Below are 18331 nucleotides of genomic sequence, written 5' to 3'. Positions count from 1 at the left end.
GCATTACTCATATATACTTATTTGACTAGGATGTCTTTGGGTGTGTTTGAGTGTATGTTAATCCTATGGTGCAAAAGTAGACCAATCTTGTAATGAACATAGTGAGTCGTACTTATCCCTCAATAGTACATTTGCCATAATTCATAAAGTTAATAATTAAAGTAGTGAACAATAGAGATCAGAAATTAAGTCAAAACATAAATTCAACACGAAATGAAGAAGGAAAAGTCTTGTTCATAAAAATGGAATGTGTGCTTGAAGGACAATGTTGTGAAAATGAAAAATAGTATTGAGAAAAAATTTACAAGTGAAATGAAATAATTTAACAGTGATATGGATAAAATTAAGAACAAACTCACTTTGTTATGCTGTTAACTTGATACGCTGAAACATATGTAAACATCTTATGCTGAACACCTCAAACAATTAGAAAGGTCTACAGATGAAACACTGGAAGTTCTGGAAAATGAATGTAAATCCCTTCTGAATAAAACAGCATAATCAGAAGACATCACAAGAAGAAAAACAAAAACTTTAGTATACTGGGAGGCTCTGAGACTGCAATTGGCGGTTCTATTACATTTATTTCCCCATCCATCCATTATCCAACCCGCTATATCCTTTATTTTCCCATTTTATAATAAAAATATTTTGTGATAATATTATTGAAAAAATTGATGTTAATAGTTTATGAGCTTTAATTGTCTGGGGGAGAGAAAGGAGAAAACCTCATTTAGAATAATTAAATTTATACCTTTCCAGACATGTAGCTACTACAAAAATTGTTTCTTATAAAAATATGCAACAACAAGTACATGCAGAAGGTACCCGATACCACCTACTTTCCCTTGCCAAACCAAGGGTTCTGCATGCTGGACACATTTACACATTTAGCTGACTAAAGAAGTACAGAACAGAATAAACAATCTCACTCCTGAAACCTTAGAAACCTGCACAGGATCCATGGACTGGAAATAGATTTACTTCTAAAGAATCAAGGGTTTTAAATTTTATATATAATAGTTAATATGTAACATAAGTTTGAGTAACTTAAACCAGATTGCTATATTCTTTCTGTTCTTATTTATATATAACCTTTTTTATTAATATTACTTGAATTGTATTAAGTTATTAATTAGTGCATTATCTATATATCAAATTCATTAAGGGCACGCAAGACAGTGAGCGCAAGCAAGACAGAGAGCCATGCTCGCCAACTCACAGAGCCCCGCCCATCAACTCTAAGACCATGGGATATGCTCGACAGAGCCTCGCCCGCCAACTCTAACCCTCCTACCGCGTCATGGGATACGCACGACAGAGCCACGCATGCCAACTGTAACTGTCCTCCCGCGTTCAGCGTCACTCTCGAGGCATGTGCACTGCCTGCTCATGTGCCCGCACGCAACACCTCATCAAACACAGCCTCAGTCGCTTTTGTCTGTGCAAAAGTCCACATGCACCTCTGAGCCACGTTGATTTTTCACCGCACGCAAGACAGAGAGCTATGACCGCTAACTCACAGAGCCCCGCCCGTGAACTCTAACAGAGCCCCACCCATGGGTTATGCACGAAAGAGCCACGAACGCCCACTCTAACCCTCCTCCCACATCATGGGGAATACACGACAAGGCCCCGCCCTCCAACTCTCACCCTCCACAGGCTTCCAACATCGCTCTTGAGGCAATTATATGGCGACATCAACTTCTCAACTGTCACTTTGGAACAACTCAGTACGCGTGCTATATTAAGCGTCAATAACGAAGACTCACTACACCTTAATGAACAGGTTCTGAAACTTACCCCTAACGACGAAGTAACTTTCACCAGCATTGACTCCATCGTCACAGATGATCCTGCAGATCATTTTGCATTCCCCGAAGAATTTCTTAATAGTTTTACTCCCACTGGCATGCCTCCGCATAAACTCAAAATTAAAATTGGTTCAGTTATCATGCTTCTCAGGAACCTCATGCCAGGAAAAGGTGTCTGTAATGGCACTAGACTTTCTGTTACCAGCATTCACCGCAATGTACTGGAGTGTAAGACTATCACATCTGCTACCTCACAAAATGTCCATATCCCCTTGATTTCCCTGACCCCATCAGATTCTAATTTGCTTTTTACTTTTACACACAGACAATTTCCTGTTAGATTGGTGTTTGCAATGACTATTAATAAGGCACAAGGACAAACTTTCAAAAAAATATGCCTGTATCCGCCAAAACCTGTTTTCACTCACGGACAATTGTATGTTGCTCTCTCCAGAGTTCCATCTTTTCATTCACTGACAGTTGTATCCTCAAACCCTCTCCATTTGGACAATTGTGTCTTTCAGGAAGTGTTCACTCATCAATAAATGAATATATGCGGCGTATGCTAGGCCACGGATTGGCTAGTTTTAAATATTCTTTAGTAATCTATCACCCTTGATCTGCAGTTTTTATTAACTAAACTTAGGGTGTACTCGCATGTTTGTTCCGTACTGTGCCCAAGTGCAATTGTCCCCCCTCTCTACTCCCCCACTGGCCTGTACTCACTACGCTTAATGTTCTGGGCCCGGGCACACCAAAACAAGATCTGAACAGGGACAAAATGCATTTTGAAATGATTTTACTTATATTGTGGTTGTTTTGGAGTTGTGTAGGGCAGGATAACGCTCTGCCCTCTTACAGATTTACTAAGTGTGCAACACAGTGTTTTGCTGTTAATCGCGCTGCACGTGTGAGAAGATTTTTATGGTGACAAATAACGTTAAGGGAGGAATTTTCAGCTTTTCTTGCCAACTACTTTCATGTGTAAAGTGACAATAAAAACCTGCTTTTAACTCTAAAGATATTGAATGAAGTGAGAATCTGACTTGTCACATCATTGACGTAATGTCTGTTTTTCATTCTCGGGCATGTTTAGCGAGTACACTGTTCTCGAGTGCTATTGAAACATGCTCCGGGCCACGGTACAGTTGGCCCGGCATAGAACAATCACAATAGTCAAAAAAAATAGACTTGACAGGGTTACATGCGGACAAATGTGCTTGGGCATGGAACAAATTTTCAGTGTAAGTACACCCTTAGATTTTTGAAAGAGCCAAGCCACCTACACATCAATACTAAATTCACAGATCCAATCAACACTCATCATTATGCACTTTCCTTGGCATGTCGTGTACATGCATAATATAAAAAATATGAGAAAGTATAAATGACAGAGCCAAACCACCAGTAAACAGATAAAAGCTCCACAAACAATACATTACAATACAAAACAACTTATTTTTTGCATAACGCTCTTCCCTGAAAGCAGGCACAGTGTGCTCTGAACAATTAAAATACAAGCATAGATTATACTAAATACTGAATAAAGAACTGATCCACACACAGAGAACAAGGAAGAAACTGATTGAACATAAAGGGAAACCAACAATATCTGCCCTTTAATTAACTGATGAACCATGGTAAGTTTACAAAGGAGGAAATTAAAACTGTAAAAGTGAAAGTCAAAAACAAAGTCAGTCCTGGAGACCTCAACCAAGCTTTCCATAGTGGAGTCTGTGCTTGCTGCCCAATCTGATGTGACACAATTTGATGATAGAGAGAGTAGAGCAGTGGCACCAAGTGCCACATCCTGATACTAAGAACAGAAACAGAATGGAAGAGGGTTAGTAACTGTTTAAAAATATTGTGATGCTTATATTTTTGTTCAAATAACTAACAAGCATTGCATTAAACACTGCTAATCAGTAGTTCAAGTCAGGGTATGCTAGACTAAAGTAGTAAGACTTCAGGCTGAATTTAAAAGATGAGACTGAAGGGGCACCTCTTATATTAGCCGGCAGATCATTCCACAACTTCAGGGCCCTGTAACTAAAAGCTCAACCTCCCACTGTTATTTTATTTGTCCTTGGAATCTTAAATAGGCTGGCATCTTGAGTTCTAAATGTACTTTCTGGTTTGTAGCTAATAAGTTCAAATAAGTAAGCAAGGCATTGACAATTTAAGGCTTTATCAGTTAAAAGGATGATTCTGAAGTGAGCTCTAAGCTAAACTGGGAGCCAGTGTAAGGACTTGAGAACTGGAGTTACAGTATGTCTTCATATTTTCTGATTTGTGTAATAATTTTTGGAACTCTGTTTCTGGAAAGCCCTTGAGTTCATTTGTCATGTGACACTGGCTGTCAGACACATCTGAACATCTTTGTCCTTTCATGGCAGATTTTATTTTTGGGAAAGAACTAGAAAGGGGCTATGTCAGATGAATAGGGTGGATGAACCAATTTAGTAATTGTCTTCTTAACTAGAAACCCGTGAACACTGAGTGCATCATGGCTTGGGTCATGATGGATGATCTACTTGTGGCATTTACATTTTCTCATCCCTCTTTGAACCTCTTAAATGTCAAAGACACTTGACTTTTTCATAGCATCCTTACCATACACAGCTTTCAATAGCTCCAGTGTTTCAGTAACACTTTTTTGCAAGGGCAACATTGTCACATACTGAAACTTACATCACTAGGCTGTACTAACACAACACATTATTGGTGATTGAATCTTTTAATTGTATGTTGTAAGAACTGGAGACCAGAGGCGTGGAAAGGTTTGGGGCAGCCACCCGTTTAATGCGGTTTCCCGGCTGCAAAAGTCTTTGAGGCATTTTTAACCAGTTTATCACAACAGAGTCCAAAACAGAACTGCCTGCCAGAGCAAAGGCAGTGTGCTTTATAGCACAGAGGGCAGAAATGATGTCGTCCTCTGGGCCGGAACTGGAAGTGACATCACCCTTGGGGCCGGAACCGGAAGTGACCTCATTCTTGGGGCCGAACCGAAGTGATGTGTCCTTCCTGGAAATGGCGGCTCCTGGTGGGATTTCGGGTAAGACCTGCAGAGAACTCAGAAAGAGCGCCAGCGCACCCGCCCCTGGGCAGATGTATAAACAGTATTATCTAAGCCCTTCAGCTGCTTCCCATGCACACGTGTGTGACAAGACTCCCCCCTCAGCCCAGACCCGACGAGAGGTCGTGGGCCCGGGAGAGGGCATCGGCGTTGGCATGAAGGGACCCCTGTCGATGAACGCAGCGTATACTTGTACTGCTGCAGGTCAAGAAACCACCTCGTGACCCGTGGATTCGACTCCCTGTGAAGGGCCATCCACTTCAAAGGCGCATGATCCGTCACCAGAGTGAACACGCGACCCAAGAGGTAGTACCGCAGCTGAGTCACCGCCCATTTGATCGCCAGAGCCTCTTTCTCCACCGCCGCGTACCTGGTCTCCCGGTCCAACAGTTTCCGGCTCAGGTACATAACGGGGTGTTCAACACCGTCGACGCTTTGGCTCAACACGGCTCCCAAGCCTGTGTCCGGCGTCCGTCTGGAGGACAAAAGGAGAGAGAAGTTAGGGAGATTAAGATAGGTGCTGAAGTCAGAGCCCTTTTTAAGTCACTGAATGCAGCCCCCGCTTTATCAGACCATACCACCGTATTAGGAGCTCTTTTCTTTGTCAAGTCGGTCAAGGGCGCCGCTCTCGGAGAAGCGAGGCACAAACCGGCGGTAGTACCCGCCAAACCGAGAAAGGATTGGACTTGCCGCTTGGTTTGGACGGGCCAGGCCATTACGGCTTGCAACTTGGAACACTGTGGCCTCACAGTACCCCGGCCCACTAGGTAGCCCAAATATTTGGCTTCTCTCAATCCGAAGAAACATTTCTTGGGGTTGATGCGAGCCCGCCTCTCCCAATGTCCGTAATACTGCTGTGACCTGCTGTATGTGCTCCTTCCAGGTGCTGGAATAGATGACAACGCCATCCAGATAGGCAGCACAGAGCGAGTTATGGGGCGGAGCACTTTGTCCACCAGACGCTGAAAAGTCGCAGGCGCCCCGTGTAACCCGAATGGAAGGACACGATACTGCCAGTGTCCGCTAGGAGTGCTAAACGCGTTTTTTTCCTTCGCGGACTCCGTTAAAGGAACCTGCCAGTACCCCTTTGTCATGTCAAGTGTAGTCAAGAATTTGGCTGGTCCCAGTCTCGAGGAGGTCGCCCACGCGAGGCATGGGATAAGCATCAAATCGGAAACTTGGTTGAGCCGACGGAAGTCATTGCAAAACCTCCAACTGCCGTCAGGCTTAGCAATCAAGGCGATGGGACTGGACCAGGGACTACTACTTTCCTCGATCACTCCTAGTGCCAGCATTCGCTTGATTTCCAGTTCCACTTCTACTTTCTTTGCCTCCGGGAGTCTGTAGGGTCGCTCACGGACGATCACCCCCGGGTCAGTCAATATGTCGTGCGCAATCAGAGAGGTCCGACCTGGCTGTTCACTTACCACCTCTGGGACCGGCGGATAGCTGCTTGAGCTCCTGTCTCTGTCTGGGAGATAGCTGTTCGCGAAATTAAGGGAACTTACTTCGCAAGAGAGAGCAGGGCTGTCGGAGGAGGGATCGGGATCCCTCTCCTTCCACGGTTTCAGCAGGTTTACATGATATATTCGCTCAGCTGGTGGGCATTGGGCTGTTTCACCAAATAGTCGACCAATCCCTTCCTCTCCTTAATTTCGTAGGGGCCTAGCCAATGTGCGAGCAGTTTAGAGTGTGAAGTAGGAACCAATACCATGACGCGATCCCCCGGTTGGAACTCCCGGAGAGTCGTGCCACGGTCATACAGGCGGGCCTGTGCTGATTGTGCCTCCTCTATATGACTTTTTAGAATAGGTCTTATTGCATCAAATCTATCGCGCAATTGGGCGATATACTCCAAAATATTAGTGGAGGGCTGTGCCTCCCCTTCCCAGCCCTCTTTTAAAATATCTAATAAACCCTGGGGCTGTCTTCCATACAGTAATTCAAATGGAGAGAACCCCGTAGAGGCTTGAGGACTTCCCGGTAGGCAAAGAGGACAAGGGGGAGGAGTTGGTCCCAATTCCTCCCATCCTTGCTGACTACCTTACGTAGCATTTGCTTGAGAGTTTGGTTAAATCTCTCCACTAGCCCATCGGTTTGAGGATGATACACAGAGGTTTTTAAATGCTTTATTTTCAGTAACTTGGCAGTCTCCTTGAGCGTTTCCGAGGTGAAAGGCGTTCCTTGGTCCGTCAGGACTTCTCTAGGAATGCCCACCCGTGAAAAGACTCCTACTAGTTCCGTGCAATATTTTTAGTGGTAGCGGCGCAATGGAGCGGCTTCAGGGAATCGGGTTGCATAATCCACGAGGACGAGTATATATTTATATCCTCGGGCTGAGGGCTCTAGGGGTCCTACTATATCTACCCCAATCCTGTCAAAGGAACGTCAATAAGGGGAAGGGGAATCAGAGGAGCACGGTCCTTCCTAGGAATTTGCCGCAGTTGACACTCCGGACAGGAAATGCAAAGCGGCGAACCTCCTCATTAATCCCCGGCCAAAAAAAACGGAGCTTAATGCGCTCTAATGTTTTATCGGAGCCGAGATGGCCTCCAAGAAGGTGGAGTGTGCTAACTTCGCAAACCTGCCGCCGGTAGGTCCGCGGGACTAGCAACAACTTCCGGACCTTCCCCTCATGTTCAGCAACCCGATACAATAATCATTATCATGACAAAGTGAGGTCCCTGTGGCATGGGCAAATGCGTCGTTGGCGTAACGAGAACCACTGCATTCTTTATGTGCTTCAGAGAGTCGTCATTCCACTGTTCTCTCTTGAAAGAAGCCGGTGTTGCTCTAAACTGAAAGTGCAACTCAGAGAGGGTCGGTCTGACCTCAAGGGGAGAGAATCCTCCTCGCTGCGGGCGCTAGTGGATGACGTAGTAGCCCGCGACGGTCCGGGAGTGTCTTCGTCACTCTCTTGGCCTACCGCCCCACTCCCTGTCGGCTGATTACGGTGTGGAAGCAGCTTGAGATGAATCTTTATCATCTATAACGAGGCCAAAAGCTTTTCGGGGAATGCTTTCTAAACTACCGCGGTTACTGTCAGACCAGTCCGCCCGAGGATTACGGAAGCGGAGGATCGGGTGTACCGCTACGTAAGCTGCGAAGGGTTCCTCCGAGACATACGTAACACCGGGCGGTATTGTACGAGCGGATATCTCCGTGTATACATTTTAGACTGGTCTTTTTCTTAATCCATTGTTGCGGTAGAACAAAACGGCGAGCAACGACAGACACGTTACTGCCGGAATCAAACAGCGCTGTTATCATATGTCCATTAATAAGAAGCTCCCGTATGTTTATCCGCCAGGGATTGCTAAGGGCACACAAACAACCCGCCATTGTCCCCTACGGTCCGCCTTGTTCCCGACAGGTCGCAAGCCAGACGGCCCGGCGACTTCGAACAGGCTCTGGATTGCGTGGAAGGGACTGCTTTGTAGGACATAACTCCCGGTAGTCCACAGAGCGGCTGTTCTGCCCTCCCAGGTTTCACAGCCGGCCTCTGGGGTTGCAAGAGCTGTAGCAGCTCGTCCATAGAATGGAAATTGCCCCCAGGCGGCTGGGCAAATTCCTGGGGTATCGCTGTAGCAGCAAAAACAGGCCACTTGCTGCACTATTTGCAAGGGGTCAATCAAATGGCGTAGCCACTCACCCACCTGTTGCCAGAGAGCCATAGCCTGCTCTGACAGCCCTTTAGTTGGGTTAAACTCCCAGTCTATTATATTCTTCACCTGCCGGCCTGGGGACAGCCCATCGTTAACAGGGACCTTGGTCCCGATGGGCTCGGCTTTCCTACCCAGAAGAGCATACTGAGCCACTCGTGTGTTTTCCCCAGAAGCCAGCCCACGCCTGTGGGTCCCCTCTACCTTCTCCACGAGATGGGTTGGTAGCCCCGGGTTATGCTCGTGGAGCAGAGCCTGCACCGCGTCCTTCCTGACCCTCCGGCGCACTCCCTGCCCCAAACTCGGCCCGGTACTCACCCACCTGGTTCCTGAAGTTCGTGTCCCGGGTTCTTCGGGACACCATCCTGCCGACTACGCCACTGTAAGAACTGGAGACCAGAGGCGTGGAAAGGTTTGGGGCAGCCACCCGTTTAATGCGGTTTCCCGGCTGCAAAAGTCTTTGAGGCATTTTAAACAGTTTACACAACAGAGTCCAAAACAGAACTGCCTGCCTAAGCAAAGGCAGTGAGCTTTATAGCACAGAGGGCGGAAATGATGTCGTCCTCTGGGCCGAACTGGAAGTGACATCACCCTTGGGGCGGAACCGAAGTGACCTCATTCTTGGGGCGGAACCGGAGTGATGTGTCCTTCCTGGAAATGGCGGCTCCTGGTGGGATTTCCCGGGGAAGACCTGCAGAGAACTCAGAAAGAGCGTCAGCGTACCCCGCCCGGGCAGATGTATAAACAGTATTATCTAAGCCCTTCAGCTGCTTCCCATGCACACGTGTTTTACAATGTGTAATGACTTTATTAAATTTCCTCTCATTTTTATAGAGGTGAATGTAACTACAGATATACAGTATTAACATAAACAGTTTGGGAGGCATTGAAAGCATATCATAGGGTCAGATAATCTCATATAAATGTTTTCAAATAAACTGAAAACTAGTTGCACATTAGAATTCAATACTGAGATTTCCTGGGTGGATTAAAGAATATGCACACCCACCTAATGACACATTATATAAAAAAGTTGTTAGTACAAATAGAATTTCATCTTCTAACTACAGGAGAAACTGATAAATTAATCTTAATTATCTTATTATGGGCATGGTGAAAACGCAAGCACCTCCTCTTACGTTAATATTCATGAATGAGAGCAAGTTAATAAGTCCAGGTGATGACCCAACAGAACAAAATTTTGAAATTTTTATTGAATCAAGACAAATGAACTGGGTGAAGTTAGTAATTATAATCTCAAACAATGAGCTTTTAACAATTGTCATGTGTGTTTAGTGTCCTTGTCTGGATGGGCCTTTTTATCATTGCTGTAAATAGTAAAATGTCTGAATAGATAGTGGAATCCTATGGACTACCCAGAAAGGAGCATCTGCTTGGAGGTCTGATAAAATGGGAAAAATACAGATACAGGAAAAAAGAAGAAAGGTCAGTGTCACAGAGAAAGTCGCATATATCAAGGAAAAAACTACTCCACCTATGGAAGACATCAGGTAAACCTGGGTTAATTTTTATAAAAGGCAACAGGACTTGTTGACAGTGGATCCTTTTCCTTTTTATTGTGGATTTAAGTGAGGGCCTGCTGTTTCTGTTTGAGGAGATAGTGGGTGATAGATGTTTCCCTGAGTTTGAGGTATGGCTCGGCAAAACCCTTATATTAACAGACTTCAAGAAAACATTCATTCTACATGTTGGACATTTAAATAACATTTTTTCCATTCTCTGTTAATTCTTTAATAAAATTGTTGTTTGCATATTTGTTGAGGGTTTTGTAATGCAATTGGGGGAGTGGGGTGCTACAGCGCACAATATTGTAAAAGACTAACTTATTTGTTGTGCTTGTTTCTCTGTGTTTATAATAACAATTTTATTTCCATGCTTACATTTGCTTTTGCTGGTGTACTTGTGGCTAGTAGGAATGTAGTGTTGGTCACTCATACTCCAGAAAATGTATTCATTATTTTTTTCTTTTTGCTGCCACTCTAGGGATTGTAATTATAATTACAATTATGCAGTCTCCAGATGGGAAAAGGAGTCTTGAGGAGTGGTACATGCTGAAGACGAGCAGAGATTAGCCAAAAAGAAAAGATAACTTCAGCAGATTCACAGACTATTTCTGGCATAGGAACACAGAATCAAGGCTTATTAAGTACCCATCCATCCATTTTCTAACCCACTGAATCCGAATACAGGGTCACGGGGGTCTGCTGGAGCCAATCCCAGCCAACACAGGGCACAAGGCAGGAACCAATCCTGAGCAGGGTGCCAACCCACCGCAGGACACACACAAACACACCCACACACCAAGCACACACTAGGGCCAATTTAGAATCGCCAATCCACCTAACCTGCATGTCTTTGGATTGTGGGAGGAAACCGGAGCGCCCGGAGGAAACCCACGCCGACACGGGAGAACATGCAAACTCCCGCAGGGAGGACCGGAAGCAAACCGGTCTCTAACTCTTGAGGCAGCAGCGCTACCACTGTGCCACCGTGAGCTTATTAAGTATTGTACTGAAATAGTAGATTTATTAAAAGGCAATGCAAGATATTAATAGACAGACAATTCTTCAGTTATCTTAAATGGCTAGAATTAATAGTTAAAATGAATATCCTCCTTAAATTTATATTACTGTTTTAAAGCATTCATATATTCTTTACCAAATCCTTATTAGGGAACTCGACCCTATTAAGTTCTTTTATAAGGAAGACAAAAGGACCATACATTAAAAAGATGACATTTCTAAGACTGAAAGAAGGTGGCATGGTGCTACCAACCTTCATCATTACTACTGGGCTGCAAATATTCATAACCTGAAATAATGGAAAGAAGGAGCGTGTTCAAAATGCAACTACCCAATTGGATCTGGAAAGAAAATCTCATAAAAGAACTCCTACTTTTATGCTTTGCCCTGAGCTCCAGGCATCACTAGCACAGGTCTACAAAAAAGGTGTTATTTATAGATTTGAGGGTGCTGAAAACAAACATGGCAATGTAATTGCTCTATCACAATCCACTTCTGGATAGATGGAAATGTAAAATAAAAAAACACTATTTTATAAGAAAAGACAATATATTTTTAAAAGTAATTATTTAGTCTTGAAAAAATGATAACTTGCATATACATGTGTTTTTAATATAATTATTCCTTGGTAATTTTTTCTTTCGTCTCGTAAGACTCTGAAGCTGTTTCACAGCGGAGAAGGAGGAGGTTGGGAGCATGCACTGATACAGCGCGGCATGACCAATAAATGTTTTGCTAACATAGACACACTGTACTTTCCACTATAATGTCTACTTGTGCAATCTCCTGCTGGAACCTCTCCTCATGTTCATCAGAGACCACTCCCATGTTCTCAGGGAAAAAAAATCCAAATGAAAAGTGAAGGAAATGGATTTTTAAAGATAATACTAGGCAGGAAGAGAGAAGCTTCTCAACTAGTTCCTCATAGTTTTCTGCCTCTTCTTTCCCAAGAAAATGCTTTCAAAACTAATTCATGCCGAAGGTGCTCAATAGGATTGAGGTGAGGGCACTCTGCAGGACATACAAGTTCCTCCACACCAAACCTGACAAACCACTACTCCAAACTCTGAAAAACAGCATCAGACCATTTTCTCTCCTCCAGCAATCCTCACAGTAGGCACTATGCAGTCTAGAAGGTAGCATTCTCTTGGCATCTGACAAATCCAGACTGATCCACCACACTACCAGATAGTGAAGTGTGATTCGTTGCTCCAGAGAACACATTTTTACAGTCCAATGGCAGTGGGCTTTATGGAACCTAGGCATGTGTGGAGCTCCTTGTCTATGCAAACCCATTTCATGAATCTTCCAATGCACAGTTCTTCTGTTGACATTGCTTCCAGAGGTAGTTTGGAACCCTGTTGTGAGTGGTGCAACAGAGGATAGGCAACTTTTATGCTCTTCAGTACACAGTGCCCTGAAATACGTTTTTGTGTTCTACCGCTTTGTGGCTGGACTGTTGTTGTTTCTAGATGTTTGAATACATCACAATAATAGTACTTATAGTTGACCAGGGAAGGTCTAACAGAGCAGAAATTTCACTTAGTCACTTGTGGCAATGCTGACATTCAATGACAATGCCACACTGAATGCCAGTGAGGTCTTCAGTATGAGCTGCCAGTGTTTGTCAATAGAGATTACATGGCTATGTGTTTGATTTTAGGCACCTGCCAACAATCAGTGTGGCTAAAACACCTGAACTCAATAATTTGGACAGGTGTCCGCGCATTCTTGGCCATGTAGTGTAGGTTGACCATCAATATATAAACACCTAAATATCTTCAAATACAGAATTAACAAAGGACTGAATTAAAGTTTGAGCATTAGTAGTTTTTCAATAAGGCCCATAAGCAGTGTTAACAATAGTATTACCAAAGCTTATGAAAAAAGGTGTAAATCCGGCCCACTTTAAATCTGCTCTCACCTCTCCGTCAGCATCTTTTGTCTTATAAATGTGTCTATAAGCCCAAGCAGCAAGCAGCCGCTATAATATCCTCCCACCGCCACACAAACAGCAAAAACCTCTCCCAACTCAAGCCTTGCTTTTCAGGGAGTCATATAGTACCTAGAGCTGTATAAGCTAAAAAAATATCGTTATTTGAAACACATGCATTTCATGTGTGTTCTGTGTCTACAAAGATCTATATGTGTATCATGACAGAAATGTTGAACACATGCCTAAAAGACAAACTTTTTTCCATGTTTTAGTATTAACAACAAAATTTTGACACAAAGTGTATGTGTAAAGACTGAAGTCCAAATATCAAATAACCACTTTTACAAAAGGAACAAGTATGACAGAACAAGTGCGCTTTTATTCAAGACTATAACCGAAGAAAAAGAAATCAGGTTAGTGTGGCTTGTTGTCGTGACTTCTTTGGTAGTACATCAGTAAGAACCGCTGATTCCTATTCAAAAGGTCACAGGTTCGAGTCTTCACGTGTTCCAAATTAACGTTTCAAGTAGTGACCTGCTCTTATTGTTACTATTATACAATAAAAACATACATTTGATTTGAGTCTGTAACAGCCTGTGTAAATGTATGGTACTTGTAAAGGTTAGCATTTTTCTTTTATTCACTTTTATTTTCTCAGTCATGTTCACACTCGCCCCGATCTGGCACTGCTGTTTTCAAATAACGACGAGCAATAACAGAGATGAACTCAGATGAAGACAAGGGTTCTACATTGGAAAAAGATAACTGCTTTCTCGTACTAGTGCTCGTGTACTGAAGTGTCAGCAGGCATTTTTCATGGCTACACATGTAATTTGTGAGTATGCCCTTGTCGATCAAATAGAAGAAGCTGTGCAGTCTATTGGTGACTTTACGCTGTAGGAAAATAAGTAAATAAATCAAGGTAAATAACATTCGATTTGGCTTTTATATAAGTAACATATATAGTAAATGTTTCTTATATAAAGACCATCACAAAACATAATCACAAACAGGAGTTTGCATGATACGTTGGCAAGCTCTGTAAGCCGTGCTGTTTCACTGAAGGACAGTTGTGGGGCAGACAGACTGGAAGGATGATGCCGGACCTCGTCCTGCATTGAAACGGTGCCATCTTTTGCTTTTACGCCTGGTGCAGCTGTGCTGTTCTTATATGTGAGTGGTTGTTTCTTGCCGGGAGGGCTTATGTTCTCTTTCTCCGATCTGAGTTGACCTCTGTTATAGCTCATCTTTATTTGAAAACAGCAGTGGCAGATCAGGGCGAGAGTGAATGCGCCTGAAAGAATAAAACTGAATAAAAAAAAAATGCTAACCTTTACAAGTACCACACATTTACACCGGCTGTTACAGACTCAAACCAAATGTATGTTTTTATTGTATAATAGTAACAATAAGAGTAGCTCACTACTGAAAACGTTTACTTTGGAACACGTGAATACTCAAACCCATGACCTTTTGAATAGGAGTCAGCAGTTCTTACTGCTGTAGTACTAAAACAGTCGCGACAACAAACTACACTAACCCAATTTCTTTTTCTTCAGTTGTAGTCTTGAATAAACATGCACTTGTTCTGTTATATTTGTAACTTTTATAAAAGTGCTTATTTGCTATTTGAACTTCAGTCTTCACACATTATACACTTCATGTCAAAATTTTGTTGTTAGTACTAAAGCAGGAAAAAAGTTTGTTTTTTAGGTGTGTGTTCAACATTTCTGTCATTCTACACTTACATAGATCTTTGTAGGCACAGAACACACATGAAATGCATGTGTTCCAAATAACAATATAATTTTTAGCCTATACAGCTCTAGGTACCTGACTCCCTGATAAACAAGGCTTGAGTTGGGAGAGGTCTTTGCTGTTTGTTCGGTGGTAGGGGTATTATAGCAGGCTGCTTGCTGCTTGGGTTTATCGACACATTTACAAGACAAAAGACACTGAATGGAGAGGTGTGACTGGATTTAAGGTGTTTTCGCAAGCTTTGGTAATTCTAGTGTTAATGTTAAGTTTTCAGTCAGGGTTTATTCTCTGGCTTAAATAAATTTCAAATTTAGTACTTTTGTATAATTATATTTCATTCTGGCATTTCAGATTAGGGATTTTGAACCCGTATCTAAAATTTCAATTTATTGCTAAAAGGCACACCTATATTGATTTGAGTTTTAGCTACAGTTTTAGTTTATAACAGTTTTCATTACAGCTTTACATGTTCAAAACATCTTGGGTCAGTTGCAGTGTATCTGAGATAGTACAATATTATCAGTGGATCAAAACCAGACTACATAGTACGGTGCTATGATCCTCAGGTCTAAGTGCTGTCTCAGTGAACAGCAGATCAAGATCAGTCCTAAATGTACCTAATCTGCATCTCAACTAGGTTTTTGCCTTGTGTTTCTCCTTATTTTGGTCAGCTGACCCAGTTAATGCCAGTGGACCAACAATTAATGTCTTGCTGTCTCTTAACAAATTTAAACAAGCACAGGGAAAAGTACATCCTCATGTAAACTTGATAAAAATAAGTCTCTATCATTAAGTTACATTAGATTGAAGTTAGTGTCACTGTCATTATTATAAATGGTATTCATTATGAACATATGAAAAGGCCATGACGTCCTCATACAGAAAGCAATAACAATGAGAAATACACATTAGTAGAATTAAATCTGAAGTATACTTGTCTCACTGTAAATCAATAACATGGATAATACAGAAGAAATAATACTTGTCATTCATTATGCGTCAATCATTTCCTAATAACCAAATTAACCCAACAGTCACCAAAGTATATACAGTAAATACTTAGCCAGAGGCTGAGAAATACTTGCAACAAATGTTTTAAAGCAAATATAAATATAAATTATGGTTTCCATATTTTTTTAAAAGGATATAAGTGCTTTTTTATATCTTCAACATTACCCACCAGCGTAAGTCTGTTAAACCTGATCACAAGATGGTTTAAATTAGTACACAATTTTGTTCCTCTTCTCTTGGTCTGCTGCAAGTTTGCAGCTCTGGGGCAAACTGCAACATTGATAAATCTGAACGTTAGTCGTTACCATAAATATGTACTAAAACCAGATGACCACAAGATCATCTTAAGCCCATAGCACACTGCAACTGCACCTTTTATTGTAGGTGTAAAAACAAAAGTAATGAAATGCATTTACAAAAAAATTTATATTTACAAGTATTAAACCAGAGAGAATTGTCACTTCATCTATGAATTATCGTCTTTTAAAAGCCAAAAAAACAGTCAACATTAAGATGTTATATTCTTTATAAAGTTTGACATGTATCTATAAAGGCTTTTATTGTAAGCATCATATAGCATAATTAAATACTGCCTTTATCTAAACTATTTAATAAATAATTAAATCGTCTTTTGACGAAGTGGGAATATTAATGTATCTATATTACAATATCATTTGCATAAAAACAGTACAGAGTGATTAAATTATAATCTGTTTCTAAGGTAATTTGTGCACTTGCCCCTAGTAGCTAGAGTCAAATTAAAACTTGCCATTCAAAAGACCTTTGGGAAAGCTGTAACCAGCTTTCATTAGTAGCTGTATTAAGAAACATTTTAACTTTAAGTAAGATTAAAATTACATTTGCTTACCTAATTGTATTTTGTGTAATAAACATATGAATTCTGTCTTATGTAAAAATGAAAATTGCTTGAACCTAGAAATAATAAAAGTAAAATCTCTTTGGATATCTATTATTGTACAGTGCCCATTTCTGTAGGGGACGTGCATTTAAAAAATCTGATATTGCGTTTTTTTTTATTATTATTATTTATAACTCTTCCTGTTTAAAAGCTTGGAATGCTAGGCATATTTTGAAATTGAACATTCTATTAAAACATCATACAGTTGGAAATAAGATGAAAACAAAACATATCTACAAGTTTTTTTAAAGGTCGTAATGAAATTCATGGGATCATAAAAATATTTCATTATAATGGAAATTTTGAATAACAGCCAGTAACAAAGGATATATTTAGCAAATACTATTAGTAATTTCCTTTAAGAAGTGATTAAAAATGATGTATATAAAGGCTTGTTGACCAATGAACATTCACAATTTTGTTGCATTAGGTAATGCGTGTATGATTTTCTCAAGAGAAATCCATTCAAGCTGGGTTCTTCATGCCTGTTTTTACTGTGAAAAAAAAAGAATGCCCCTGTGTTAAATTCCACACTTTATTCAGATGAATGGAAAAATTTAGTCAACCTAGCTTTAACAATGCACATTACTTATCATTGTTTTCTGTCAGCTTTTTACAATAAAACAGAGGCATTCATTCCTAACAGGAGAAAAGTGCATCTGAATCAACAGAAGCAAGGAGCAAAGGCTTGTGCCACCTCATCCACCCTTTTGTGCATGCCACTGTAACAGCCCTACCAGCCTTGATTATGGAACTATAATACAGTATATTAAAATGTTATGCTCTTGAACTTTTCCATTCTCTTTTAAATTTGGACTTTTTCGCATATAGTTTGCATATATAGAAACTCTCATTCCTTTTGTGTTTGTAAGAATTATACATGGTGTGGCCCAGGAGGACCAGAGGAGGGCTTGTGCCTCCTCCAGACCGCGAGGGGGCGTCCATCCTGGTTATGTTGGGGGCCTCGGGTACAGGGCTTAGAAGCCCAACCCTGTAGGGACCCGAGGTCACCGCCAGACGGCGCCCCGATGCCGGTTTATCCCGTGTGGTCCCTGGCCGGGGATGGAGCCCGGCCGGGACGCCCAGGAAGACCAGAGGAGGGCTTGTGCCTCCTCCAGATCGCAAGGGGGCAATCGCCCTGGTTGTATAGGGGGCCACGGGTAGAGGGCTTGGAAGCCCAATCCTGTAGGGGCCCGTGGCCACCGCCAGGCGGTGCCCTGGAGCCTGAGGAACCCTGGAGCCCAGCACTTCCGCCACACCAGGAAGTGCTGGGGGGAAGACTCATTGTGGCGCCCGGAGAGCTGCCGGGAGGACAGCCGGCACTTCCGCCACGCTGGGGCGTGGCCAAGGAGGGAATGCCGATAACACCTGTTGCTCATCCGGGAGCACTATATAAGGGGCCGCCTCCCTTCAGTCTAGAGCGGAAGTCGGGTGGAAGAGGACGGAGCTAGCGGGAGGACTGGAGGCGGCCAGAAAAGAGAGAGAGGCATTGTAAGGCCTGAGAAGAGAAAGAGAGGCATTGTAAGGCCTGGATTTGGGGAACTGGTGCAAGAGGCACTGCGGACTTGAGCGCGGGATTTGTAAATACTGTAAATAAACGAGTATGTGGTGC

This window comes from Polypterus senegalus, chromosome 7 (genome assembly GCF_016835505.1).
Source record: "Polypterus senegalus isolate Bchr_013 chromosome 7, ASM1683550v1, whole genome shotgun sequence".
NCBI lineage: Eukaryota > Metazoa > Chordata > Cladistia > Polypteriformes > Polypteridae > Polypterus > Polypterus senegalus.
This window is presented reverse-complemented; position numbering follows the sequence as displayed.